The sequence below is a fragment of the Anser anser genome (assembly GCF_964211835.1).
Source record: "Anser anser genome assembly, chromosome: 20".
NCBI classification, from domain to species: Eukaryota; Metazoa; Chordata; class Aves; order Anseriformes; family Anatidae; genus Anser; species Anser anser.
The window spans coordinates 10,667,975-10,681,183 of NC_139741.1; the positions used below are offsets into that span (position 1 = coordinate 10,667,975).

The 13,209-nt window shown below is 44.9% G+C and overlaps 1 protein-coding gene across 2 annotated transcripts in view; it reads left to right on the forward strand.

Moving 5' to 3' along the window:
• Nucleotides 1-13,209, forward strand: part of GALNT17 (polypeptide N-acetylgalactosaminyltransferase 17) — a 208,433-nt gene that overhangs the window by 35,143 nt on the left and 160,081 nt on the right. The gene's annotated exons all lie outside the window — the stretch shown is intronic.

Here is a 13,209-nt window from a genome sequence, read left to right on the forward strand (position 1 = left end):
TGCACTGGGGATGTGCTGGGTAAGCGGTGGCCAAAACTGCAGTGGTGCTGCACCTGTGCTGTGGCAATGAAACCAGGTTTGCATCCTGGCGAGGACGATGCTGTGCCGTGCCAGGAGGAGGTCCCTGCCCTTATTCATCACCAGGGCTGTAAATGCGTCCACAGCTGTGGGGGTCAGGCACTGCAGGAGCTGCCAGGTTGCCCGCTGGGCTTCTCCTTTTCTTGCCCCCCTGGTGTGGTGTGTTGGGGGAAGGATTGTGAGGCATTAGGTTTGCTGCTGGACAGATTGGGGTTCTGCTGCTTTCCGTGGGCCTCCTGTGACCTTAGGGAAGTCATTGGCCTCAGGCCCTTGTGAATTAATGATATTTTCAAATCTGATTTAAGGTGTAATAAAATTAGTGGAAATTGGAGTCTAACTACACTTAAAGACCTGGATATTGGTTCTTGTCTCAAAAATCTTGCAGGGTATACAAACTGTGTCTCACATGCCTAAAACAGGGCTCTGTCTTGGCCAGAGAATGGAAAACTTTTGTATGTCTTCCTGTGCCACAGCTGGAAACATCCAGGCTATAAAAGAAATGGTTAGTAAGAGGAGAGACGATAGATATTTTTTTGTCGGCCCGTATAGCCACCAGCTGGCTCTGTATGTACGCATTTTATATGCAGCACAATTCAGTATGGTCAGGCTTTTCGCTGTTTGCAGTGAACTCCATTCAAGGTAAGAAATATATTTGTGCTGCCTCAGTGGGAAGGAAAATCTGTTGCTTCGAGGACGTAGGCTGCTTCAGTGTGCTGCGGCACGTGTGAGCATCATGCACCGACACAAGATGGAGTGGAAGCGAGTTAAAAGCTCCCGAGATGACAAATTTGCTGATGTACACCGGCTTCGAAACGTGCAGCTTGTGCTGTGAATGAGGCCAGGGTGTGTAACAGGTTGTGATGTGCTTCAGCAGTCTGATGAGGCGATGACATGGGAGATAACTTGGGATATAGTAATGTGCTTGGATCCGCTCCAGCACACATGCCTTCTCGCTTCTGTAGTGCCTTTTCTTTAATCTCCACACATTCTTCTCCTTTCTTATCTTAATCACGTCTTGCCGCCTTCGAAAAGCAGTGCTCTGATATTACTGGTATTTTATTTAGTATTTGTGCTAGCATTGCAACAGCTAGATCTGTTGTATGGTTTGTTTATTTTCAAGGGGTGCACAGACGTGTTGAGATATTTGAAAAATAGCAGTTTTTCCAGAGAAAAAAATCTCCCTATGAAATTGCTGATTTTCATTGCGAGTCCATTAAAATGTCACTTAGTGGTGTGTGTTTTAGAGCAAAGGCTTTCTTCCTCTGCCATTGCATATGCTGTATTTAGATTTGCATTTTAAGGTCTGAAACGTTTGTGCCTCAAAGGACAAAGTCAAGAGGTCTGCAAGTAAATTTACTGTTGAGATAACATTGAAATAGGAAGAATGCCAGTGAGCTCTGGCAGGCACGTGTTGGGCCCCTGCTTGGAGGGCTTGCTTCAGCCTCCCCCGGCTTTCAGCGCGAGCCCTGGGTGCTTGCTGGTTCCTTTTCCAGCCAAAGATGCTGAATCCAAAATAAAATACAAAGAGGCATCAGTAGCGCTAATTCTTGCCTTTAATTATCATCATTGCTTATTATGGACTGAATGCCTGTGTCCCAGTGCTGTCATTTCTCCTCTCTGTCGTCAGGCTGCTGTTGCAAGGGACAGCAGCAGCCTGGCAATGGCCTTAGCGCTGCTGTACCGCCGGTGGGCAACTTGTCTTCCTACAGTTCAACGCTCACCACCTCAAGAATAAAGAAAGATCCTTAATTTTGTAGTGTCTTAACAGCTGAACATGTTTTGTGACCAAGTCCCATTGAGATGTACGGCAAGATGCAGGAAACCAGTGGTTCCTCCGCCTGGCTCTGTTGTTACACTGCTCGTTTCTCCATCGGGCTGCTGCCCTCGCTGCTCGGCTCCTGCCTCGGGCTTTTGTGTGTCTCTGTGCTCCCAGGTGCTGTGAGCACTCTGCTCCAGCAGCTGGGGAACTGAAAACTTGGGTTTGACTTTTCAGGGTGTGACTGATGCCGCCTCAGGTGGGAATGAGTTGGGTATCTGCTCAGCGACCTGCTGTGCTGCCGTACTGGGGAGCAGCAACACGTGGATAACCTCAGTGTTTTTGGGAGGGCAGCGGCTTTTGGACATCCGCAGCTTCCTAAAGCTCTGAGTTTCAGGCTGAAATTCTCCAGACTTGGCCTGGACTGTGCTTTGTTAATTTAGTGCATGGCTTTGTTAATTTAGTGTATGTATGCCTGTGGACTATTTCTTAGGCATAGACCTAGTGAGCCTCCAGTCTGAAAGTGATTTAACCAACCCCTCTGTATTTCCATAGAAGTAATAGAACACACAGAAATTAGAAAAAGGTTGTGGATTACTTGCCTCTAAGGATGATGAGGTGCAGGGGGGATTCTTGCTCTACCTTTAGCTGGAATGATTGTGTGGGGTTTAAGAATAACCCCAGCCTGCTGTGGTGCACTGCTCGTGCAGCTGCTCAGTGCGTTGGGGTGGTGACTGCACCAGTCAGAGCCTGGGCTGCTGGGGGGGGACTGGGAGAGGTCTGTTGGTGGGCTCCGCGCAGCGCTGATGGAAAGGGTGATTAGACTGTCTTCCTCCTCAGACAGCTGCAGACAGCTCTAATGTGTTAGATAACATTGCCGTTCAATAACTGCATGCTAATACAAACTCATCTATCTTCATTTACTATCCTGCTGCTGTGCTTTCCTTTTCTTTTCTCCTTTTGTTAGCGTTTTGGTTGGTCGACATGATGATAGTTTATCAGCTCAGCAGGAGGAAGCCTCGGCGTTGCCTGGCCGGGAGGGTGCAGCAGGGATGCCTGTGGTGTCGGGGAGCCCTTGAGTCAGCAGCACCGTGCCTCTGCGTTATGCTGTTGCTGGTGGTAATAGTTAAATTAATTTGAGAGAGTTTTAAATCCATGCTCCTGATCCTTTGTTCCTGCTAAAGAGCTTTGGGCTCTTCCAGGAACCTGGGCTCAGCTCAGCTGGCTGCATTCAGGTAGCAGATTTTCTACCTAAACCTCTGTGCAGAATCGCTAGGGATATTTTTCCCCCTTCTTTGCCAGTAGGATGTTGCAGCTGCATGGTGTTACTTCCGTGTGGCTCTATGAAGCAGCCTGTTTGAAAGACTGGTACGTTAGAAGTAGGTTAAATTGAGCTTTAGGGGACTCTTGTTGGTAGATTGGGCCATGAGGTGTTTGCTAGCTGATGCCAGTGTATGGATTTTGTTTAAATTTAACATAATAATAAACCACATGAATGGAAACACGAGGTACTTATTTTAGACAGAGGAACAGTGACTGTATTAGTCTGAATGTAGGATTAAACCTGAGGGAAAAAATGTGACTGAGTTTTTTTCTTGGGCAGTGATTGGGGTTACCTGAAAACTTTTACCAGAATCTCAGAATTTCAGCTGTCACTAATAGCGGGAAATAGGACTTAGTGCTTTATGGCTAGGTCTGGTATATCACAGGAGTAGACCACATGCATGTGTAATGATTTGCAGCTGTTTATTTTAATTTCATTTGACTAACGTATAGACTAACACAGAATTCACAAAGGCAGTTTTAATAAATGCCAGAAATATGCACAGCAGGGTTCTTCTGTTTTTACATAAACAGCACGTTACTTTCTGCAGACAATTACAGGCATGTAACATATGGGGAATTATGGAATGAGGTCTGCAATTGCCCCGTATTTATTTCAGAGTTCATATGGGAAGCATTTATCCTGCTTCGTTGTGGAGAGGCATGCCTGTGCAATCTGCTCTTTGGCACGAACACCAAGGGTCCCGCGTGGCCGCTGTGCCGCCCCGTGGCTGATGCAGCCCACCCACAGTCCTGTGTTTGAAAAACATTTCTGTAAGGGCTTTCAGAGTAGCAATTTCACTGCCTTGTGAACTCCCGGTACAGTAAGAGGTAGGTGATGCCTAGAAAAGTTACATTTATAAGCATAAAGGTTGAAGGCTAAGAGAAAAGTGTGATTACAGACACAGAGTTTCAACTGGTCAGCCTACCCTGGGGAGCTACGTGAGCTTCTGTGACAGTGATACCAAGAAATCGGTATGTGTTGCTCCTCAGCCGCTAATAAAAGTATCCTGCTGGTAATTCGTGATGTACTTGCCTTTCCTTCCCCTCCTACCTTGTATAGCCCAGCCATAGTCAGCAGATGGGATTTTTTTTTTCCCCGTATGCGATGCAGCTCTCTTCTCCAGCCTTGATTGCGGAGGGATGTTCATTTTATAAAACTCAGGCAAGTGTTTTAAAATAAGTCAGTGGAGTGGCAGCCAGTGTCGGCTGGAGATGTGAATTTTGACGTTACAGAAGATAAAGGCAGATCTGGGAAAACTCACTTTAGTCCCTGAAATCTAACGAATACAATAGTCAAATTCCATACATTTACCATTCTCAAATCCAGCATAGTTGGTGGTTACTGTTATTTTTATGTTTGCCACTAGCATACAGAGCCCTCAGACCAGGTTCAGATCCCTGTTGAGGCACACACCGAGTGATAAATTTGTACTGATTAACATCTTCCCAGAGTCTTGCAGTCACCTTAAATATATTGCATTTATTGCTGTTGTCATTAGCTATTTGTACCTAGGTAGTATTTAGGAAACCCAGTCATGTATCAAGATCCCATTGAGTTAGACTCAGTACAAATAAACAATAAAATGACTCACACTGCTCCACAGACCTTACAGTTAATGACTTAACTAATTACTCTAATTAATCTGTGCAAAAGTTGGAGAATTTGCCCTGAGACCTATTGAAAAATTAGTAAACACATATTGTCCTTTCTTCTGTCATATATTCTCATCCTGAGGGTTTTATCTCTGCCCTTGATTATGTGGAAGCGCAAGGATAGCTGTGCTGGGACGTAGGAGTAGCCCCAGGTTCCCACTTAGCCTTTATTTACTCGGAGGACCTTCCAGCGTCCATGCATTCCTGAGCCAGGGAGAGTGGGCTGGTATTTAACAGCGCTCAGTGGATTGTCTTTGGATTTGCAGGGAATCTGCACATTTTGGCTGATGCAAGAATGAGGATTATCTTGGTTTGTGTGTGGAACATGTTGGCTTTCATTTCTCTTTGAAAAGGCTTGGTCCAGGAAGGATTTTTTATTTTTATTTTTGAGGCTGGTCTAGTTGAGCACCTTGTTTCTTAGAAGAATGCATGTATCTCGGAAGTGTGATAAATTATTTGGCCTAAAAGACATGATACTGTCCTTCTAAAGGTATCCTCTCAGCAATTTGACCTTTTAAAAAGGATTTTTTTTTTTAGTTATATATTTTGTGTTAGCTCGTACTGTATGTACCTTTCTTTCCAGCCTTATAACTGTACCAATTTTGGAGCTTAAATCTTGGTCAGCAGAAACCCATTTATTGTACTGTATTTTTGTGCATCTTCTTCACTCCCTTCCTGCAGTGTACATCACTAAGCATCTACATGCACGTAGAAAAACTCTGGTTTAAACCACTGCTTACCTGCCTGGGACCAAAATTAGGTTTGTAGCTTCAAGAATTGATGACAGGTACAAGTAAGTAACAGCGGTGATTTGTCACTGAGAAAACGTTTCCTGTATCTGAAAGGAGACTCATTAAGTATTCAGCCCCAAATGGAAGTGACCCTTAGCGAATTGCTCACTGTTACAGAGAGAAAGGAATCTGTCTTATGGCTTTCTGCAGCAAGGTGAAGGAGTCCCTTCAAGTCAGACCACCATGAAGGCATAGCAACTTGGGTTCAGTAGTTCAGATACTTTTTTTTAATCTGTAGAAGAAGGTATGGAGAGCAATTGCCAGTATTGCAGTGTCTTTGGGTGCTGTCATGCAGGCTCCAAGCCACGTACTCTTTTGCCCAGAGATTGTGACTTTGGTTTGTGAGGCATGTAATGTACTTTAACTCACACAAATTAATCTAATACTTTGCTTTGAAGTTCATGCAGAGCATAGCAAGGCATCAGCAGCATGTCAAGTTCACAGGTTCCTTCTGTGTTATGTCCGGAGAAAGCTTTCATGGGGTTCTGAAGCAAAACTCAGATTTCAAATTTCAAAGTCCTGCGGTCTTTGTTTTAAGCCCATGTACATACCTGAATTGCATATTGATGCCAAAGCAGCACTGGCTTCTGAACGTGTTTTACTTGGTGTTTTGGAGTCTGGATTTCTGATAGTAATATGTTTTGTCAATAATTTGAAAATGGAGTAAGAGTATCTGGAGGAATATATAGAGAGCAGCCTGAAATCACACTTAACATGGTTACATAGGAGAAAAGGTTTTGGTACCCAGGGTTATCTGCTCATAAACTTGCTGCAGAGGTGAGTGAGACAGATGAGCTTAAGAAGAGAAGGCTGAATATTGTCAGCAATTAGATACTTTAATAGCAGTGAACATCAATTTTCCTCTCTCTGATAGGTAGGAGCTTTGTCATGTCAGTGCCTCTGAAGGATGCTTCTGAGGACCTTGAACACATGTAGGGGTGAGATGCCCAAGATAAGGTTTGATCATGGTACAGAAAGCACAGGAAAAGGGAAAGGAAGGGCTGGGTGGCCAACAGGCAGGCTTCCTGGCTGGGCACCTAGGGCTGTGGTCTTGAAAGCCACTTGACCACGGAGACAAAAGAAAGATCATGAGCTCAAAGTCATCGTGGCATTGCCAGGTAGTTAAAGTGGCAGCAAAGATGTGAACTTCTGTCATGATGCAAAAACTTGACACAGGAAAACCAGCAATGAAGAGCAGTTGCTTAGAATATTTTAGTCTTCCTCTTGCACTTTGAGAATATGTAGTATATGCAAACAATTTAAGCCCAAAAGATGTGTTGGGAGAGCATCTTGCTCTCGCTTCCTGCTCAACATTTCTTAGTCTCTTTGAATTTTAGATCCAAGTTGCTCTCGGGTGTTGTCAAAAGGTGGCATATCCTTAATAAGTAAACACGGAGAAATGAATGTAATGCTTTTGTCTTTTCTCTTGACCTGCATCTGAAGCAGGAGCTAGGTTTTGCTCATAAATAAATGATTTTCCCAAGGAGAATTCGATCTCTGCAAACTCGGGGTGTGTGGGAGGCTTTGTCATGTCAAGCAGGAAGAAAAGAGTCACAGATTCTTGAAGGACATCTTTGGGAAAGAGTGAGGGGAAAAGAATTGATGACCTCCAGGCCTTGTGTGTGTCGGGGGAGAGTTGGGACTCTGTCCTGCTGGAGGAAGGTGTCCCTGGTTTAGGGCCCTCAGCTCCTTTTTCCTACCCAGAGCTCCCAGTAAGGTCTGGTTTTCATTCTCTTCCTTTCATTCGTCTCCCAAGAACATGATTCCTAATCTTTTAGGGGACTGTAAAGTAATACCTCTCTCTCCTGAGAGGAGGCATCTTTTTCATGGCATCTTTTCTACGGCACCTCCAGGACTTGCTTGAGCTGTGAAGGGACGGGGTTCAGGATTTGAAGGCTCAATGTCCACTGCAGCAACGTTTTCTGCTGGGAATCTGAATCCCTGGTAAGCCTGACCTGGCAAGGGAAAGAGCAGCTAAATGTGGTTGGTGACCCTTAGTATCTCACAGCCACCTTTTATTCCCCTTAAGTCGTTTAATCTGCTTAAGGTGAAGAGGGCAGACTTTGTGTGGTGGGTGTCAATTGGATTTCTCCCTTGATAGAGCAAGAGGAAGGTATAACGCCCTGAGCAGTTGCAAGATACTTCCCAAATTGTTTGGGATGCTGAACTGGGAGATTAATTAAAATACAGCTTTAATATCCTGTTTTCTTGCTGCATTTCTAGAACAAGCAATGGCAAAAGGTATTTTTTTAATTTATTTTTTTACTGTGAGTATCAACACAAAAAGAACAGCTGATTTCTGTATGCTGGGTAGCAACAGGGTTACTCATTAGCACAGTTTTTAGGGGTGAATTAGTTTATGGCCTGGGGATCCTGGCTGGGAGTCTCTGGCCTGACCATGGTTCCCCTGGCAGACTCGGGGGCACAACGCGTGTGGCCCTGGGGACAGCAGGTACTTGGTGGGGGCTGCAACCTTCCAGTGATGTGGTGTAGAGGGGAGACTGCCCTGATCAGCGGGGGCTTCGAGGGACAGAAATGAGGTGCCGAGAGGAGTGAGATGTAATAATAAATGCCTGTGTGCTAGAGGGCTTGGGGAATGGGAGAGAGTGTTGAGTTGAGACTGTGTCTGTGTGGAAAGCCATGGTGCCACATACAAATGCAGGGCAGTTTGTCCCAGAGAGGAGGTTTGGCAGAGACGATGCCTTGTGAGACCTCTCATTTGCCATCTGGGGACCAGAAAGAAGAGAACGGTGTCAAGTGTGCTCTGTGCTTACACTGCTGGCACTGGGCACGTCCCTGGCAATCTCCACTGTGGGGCAGGAGGCTTGCAGAGGCCTGTGGGCACAGCACGCACCTCAGTGCCAGCTCTGTCTCCGTGGGCTTCTTGTCATCTTAATTGAATGCATTGCTCTCGAAAAAGGCTACAAACACTCTGCTTTTGCAACAAACGTAATCCTGTCAAGCACTGTAAGGGCTGGGGCTGGCCCTCTGGATCCATCTGGACCTTCCCAGTCACCGTGCTCCCTGTGGGCTCGCTCTGGGAGCGAGGCGGTCAAAACGCAGCCCTCGTGCGATCTTTGCTCGGGTGTTACCCGTCCTTTGGTGCTGGTCGCTCAAGAGGGGAGGGCCTCTGGAGGAAAGTATCCTTTCTTCTGGCTGGAGAATGTGATGCGGCCTGTCCTAAGTCAAATTCCTTCGCCCTTGGAACAGACCATGCTCTGCAGGATTTGCTTTAGGATTTGGGTGGCTTTTACTGCAGTAAAGTAGGCCAGATTTTTGTTCTGGAGGCAGAAAAATTTCTAATTTCACAAGAGCTCAGATTCTGTCTCTAAACACTAATCTTTTCTAGCTAAGTCACCTTGAACAGATTATCTTCTGTGTTTGATCATCTAGAAAACGAGTGAGGTGTGCTTTCAGGTCTGTTCTCTTGGAGTACCAAACACAATGGGACCGAGACGCTGTTGTACCATGTCCTCTCTGGTACCAAGTGTTGTACAAAATGAACAGGGACAGTCCTACTTCAGGTAGGATAAAATCCGAGTCTCATATTTAGCTCCCTCTCAGGAGTGCTTTGAGCATTAATTATGTTTTTAAAGCACTTAGTGCCTATCATCAGAAGCTCTCTATTGAAACACAAAGTTAAACAGTCACAGATCGGTGACCTCTTAGGAATTGTTCCCGATGTTGCACAGCATAACCATTCATAAATTCACCTTAACAGTAGTGAGCAAGCTCAGTTTCTCCTTCCTTGAGACTTCTGTCTGGCAAAGCATTTAAGCTTATGCTCTACTTAAACACTTGAATAGTTTCTCCAAGTTTGCTGACTTGTGTTTGATAGGAAAGTAATTAAGTCTATGCCTTCACCTTCATGTTTAGCAATACTGAGACTAAATCATGATAGAGCGATTCTAGTTTTTTATCTAAGAGGTGATGCTCATATGTTCATTACAGTAACATATTACTTAAAACACCTTGAACTTGCTAACAGTGGTATTATGGAGAATGCAGATGTGTACAAGAGCAGAGGGATCACAGTGGAGAATATTTCTCTCTGATGACCAAATTAACGCCTTTATTTCTGTCCTTAGATGTTGCAAGTCATAGTGTGTCACCCCTCTGACCTATTTGCAAAGCACAAACAGATGGGAAGAAATTTGAAGAGCAAAAGCACTCTCTGGGGTGTCCTGTGTGTCTGAGAGCACTGAATGCACACCAGTAAACCAACAATAAATTGTTTCGGTTGCTGAGTGAGAACAGCATCTGAGCACAGCCAGAGCAAGTATTATAAAAGAAATTAAATGCACTAAGCAAAACCCTGTAAAATAGACTTTCCTGACCTTAAAAAGTAAGTAGCAAGTTTATAGCTCAGTAAAAGGCAATTAGTGCAAAGAAGCACGTACACACTTGAAGATGCACGTATTAACCCTCAGTTTCTCCTTTTACAGATATGCTAACATAATAACTACATGTTGGCTTCACTATGTTCTTTCTGTTTTGGGGAAAGCCCTCTGTGGGCAATGTCATCTCTAATAGCTCAGTCTTTGCTAATTTAATGAGCAGGTTTATGGGTAGCCCAGGGAGGGCTGATACAAAGCAGAGGGCCCCTGTAGAGAAACTTGGAAACATGCTGAGGACCTGTCTGAAAAGTGGTGTTTCTGAAAAGTGCTGCAGTCCCGCATACCTTTCTGTCACCGTTTCCCAGCTTTGTGGTTTGTCATCTCAGTGACATAAGTGACCATGGGTTAAAAATATCACCTGCACTCCCTGCCCTTCCTATGAGAGAATTAGGGTCAGAGGAGGAAGGTTCTTGGTCGACCTCATCAACTGGGGAGATTTGATAGCCTAATGCACTAGAGCAGTTCAGTGACTGACTCCAGTTTTCTGCCCTTTCCTTTTTTGGCTCCAAGAGGCTCTGCAGAGGTGATGCCCTGTGCGTGGGGCTGACACAGTTTGTGTGCTGAGTGTGTAACCTATCACATAATGATGATAACTGAAACGGAGTATCCACCTTTGTGCTTACGATGGCAATACTAAAGCGTGCTATTTCCTCATTTCATTCCTTAATAAATGGCATCCTTTGTTCTCTTTATCAACAGACCTATCTGTAGAAGAAGGAAATGTTTTACAAAAAGAAGGACATGAACATGCATTAAAAGAAACCACAAACACCAACAGCAAGTTAGGGAAACATGATTTAGAAATAACAGGTTCCTTGTGGCAATGAGAGTGCAGAATATGATTTTTAACCTTTGAGCAGGACTTAAAGAATGTTGGCTTGTGCTTCTGTGGGCTCTGTTCTCTTTGCACTTCCACAGTTGTTCCTCCGGTTCCTGGGGGTACCCTGCTGCAGGTGTGACTCTGGTCACAGTTTCTGTGGGGGCAAGGTGGATTTAAGAAATTCTTGATTCTTTGTTCTTGACTGCATGGTCCTGTCTTGGCACTGCAGCTTGGCACTTCTGGGATGTGCAAGGAGCAGCTTTGCCTGGACGCGAGAGGGTTGTGATGGGGGTGAGAATGGACTGCATTGCCCAGAGAAATTGAATTTTACACTGGAGCATAAAAGTAGCTACGCTGAGCCAAACAAAAGGCTCACCTGACACTGGGTTTCTGGCAGTGGCTGGTAGGAGTGACTGCCGAGGAAGAATAGTTTGCAGAACGGCCCCACAAACCTCTGCGTCAACACAAATGCGAGAGGTGATGATTTGCTGCTGAAGGCAGAAGAGTTTGGGAACTTCTTAAGCTGTCTTTACTAAGAGAGTTGGTATAATGGGCAGTGTATCCTAATTTTCCTTTGTGCGTTCTGATGCTTGGATTGGGTCTCAAAATAAATGAGAAGATCCAAATGTACTGCTCCTGCCATCTTTCCTGAGCAGGTCTTGCATGTAGCCCTGCCTACTGCCAGGCTGATTTCCACACTGCTCAAATGGGAAAGCAAGGTCATTTGTGCTTGCTCGTATTGCAATCTAGCTAGTAAGAATAAAGTTGCAGACAATTGCTTAATTCCTCACTCAAATGGGATCTTGGCTGATCAGTATAAATATGCTAGGTTGCTTTTACCCTTGACCTTTCTCATTCAAGCTTTTGTGTCCCCAGCTGTCTGATATGCACCGAGTCAGCTGGCGTGTATGAGAATAGCTTGGGTGCTTCAGCAAAGTCCATCAAGTGCAGAATTGCACTTAGGTGTTTGCTGAATCAATACCCCATTAGGTGCAAGGACCAGGGGCCTTGTATTTCTTTTGAATGGTGATGTACCCTAAATTGATCTTTGAAGTTAGTGGAACAGTATCAGGCTTTTCATGTGAGGTTCTGCCGTTGTTTATATTGTATTACATTGGTAAGCCACGTACATAGACGCCTCTTATGATATTTCATCAGGCTTCAGATAGCTGTATGTTAACTCATTGCGGAAGTGTTGCTAGACAAAGCTTTTAGTGTTGCTCTTTAACCTTGCTGCTGCCATCTGTGGAGAGAAGCCATGACACCGTGTTCCTGGACAGAGCATTGACTTCTTGCAGAGCATCTGTAATTGCATTTGTGTGCCTCGAGTCCCTTGTCCTGGAACCTCAGCAGGTAACTCCCACACAGATGGTTTGCAGTGGCGCAGCCAGTCCTGCTCACATGTTGCTCATCTGGCCTTAAGTGGGGAAAGTATGCAAGTGTTACTTGCTTTCTTATTGCTACCTGAGCGTGATGGTATTTTGTGATGGCTAAAGCCAACTTAAAATAACAGCAAGGAGATTTCATTAGATCATTTTAAGCACCTGATGGAAATTCATCCCTGTGTGTTGGTGGGGAAATGGTTGTGCCTGCATCCCAGTAAGATTGAATCCTTGAAAGCAGGCCTTAGGCAGGGCTTAATAAAGTGAGCTCTCTGAAGCTCTTGAACGTGGATGCAGTGTGCCTGGAGTCAGCAGTCTCTCTAAACGATCTTAGTGATGGTTTTGACCCTGATTTTTCTTTTTGTTATACATTGTGATCTACTACTACTTGTGTTGTTTTTCCCTCTCTCAAGTAAACTGCATGTATTTCCAGAATGTGATGGTCCCATGTGCTAGTCAGAGATATAAATTTGTATTCGTGTCATAATGTGCAAGTGAGATCTCTACAGCACATTCTTTTCTTTGCTTTAGTGCAAATGCACTTCATCCATCCTCCTTTGCAGATCCACGTATGTTATCTGGAAACGAGAGTCAGCTGCTGGTGCTGCATATGTCACTCCACTACTTGGCAACTGCCTCAAAGATATCAATACCTTGCCTGCAAAATGTACATCCTTTCCTACAACACATCTTGCACCTGCTGATGTAATGATGCAGCTTATTACAGCGTATTTAATTCCAAAGAGCATTTTGAACTGCCTGTTATAGGAATCCCTCTTCTTCCAGCTGATTCAGGATACTTTGGGTGCAACCACAGCTGCTGAAAACACCGTGTGCAGTGGGGCACAAAGTGAAGGTGGGAAGAGCACAGGAAGGTCAGAGCCATTGGAAATCCCCACGTTCAGGGCAGCAGAGTGTAACTGGTCAGTTTGAGACAAACCTTTAATAACCACGAGTGATTGGCATCTTGGTTTGAGCCTTTCATTTGAAAGGGGGGGCTCCCAGC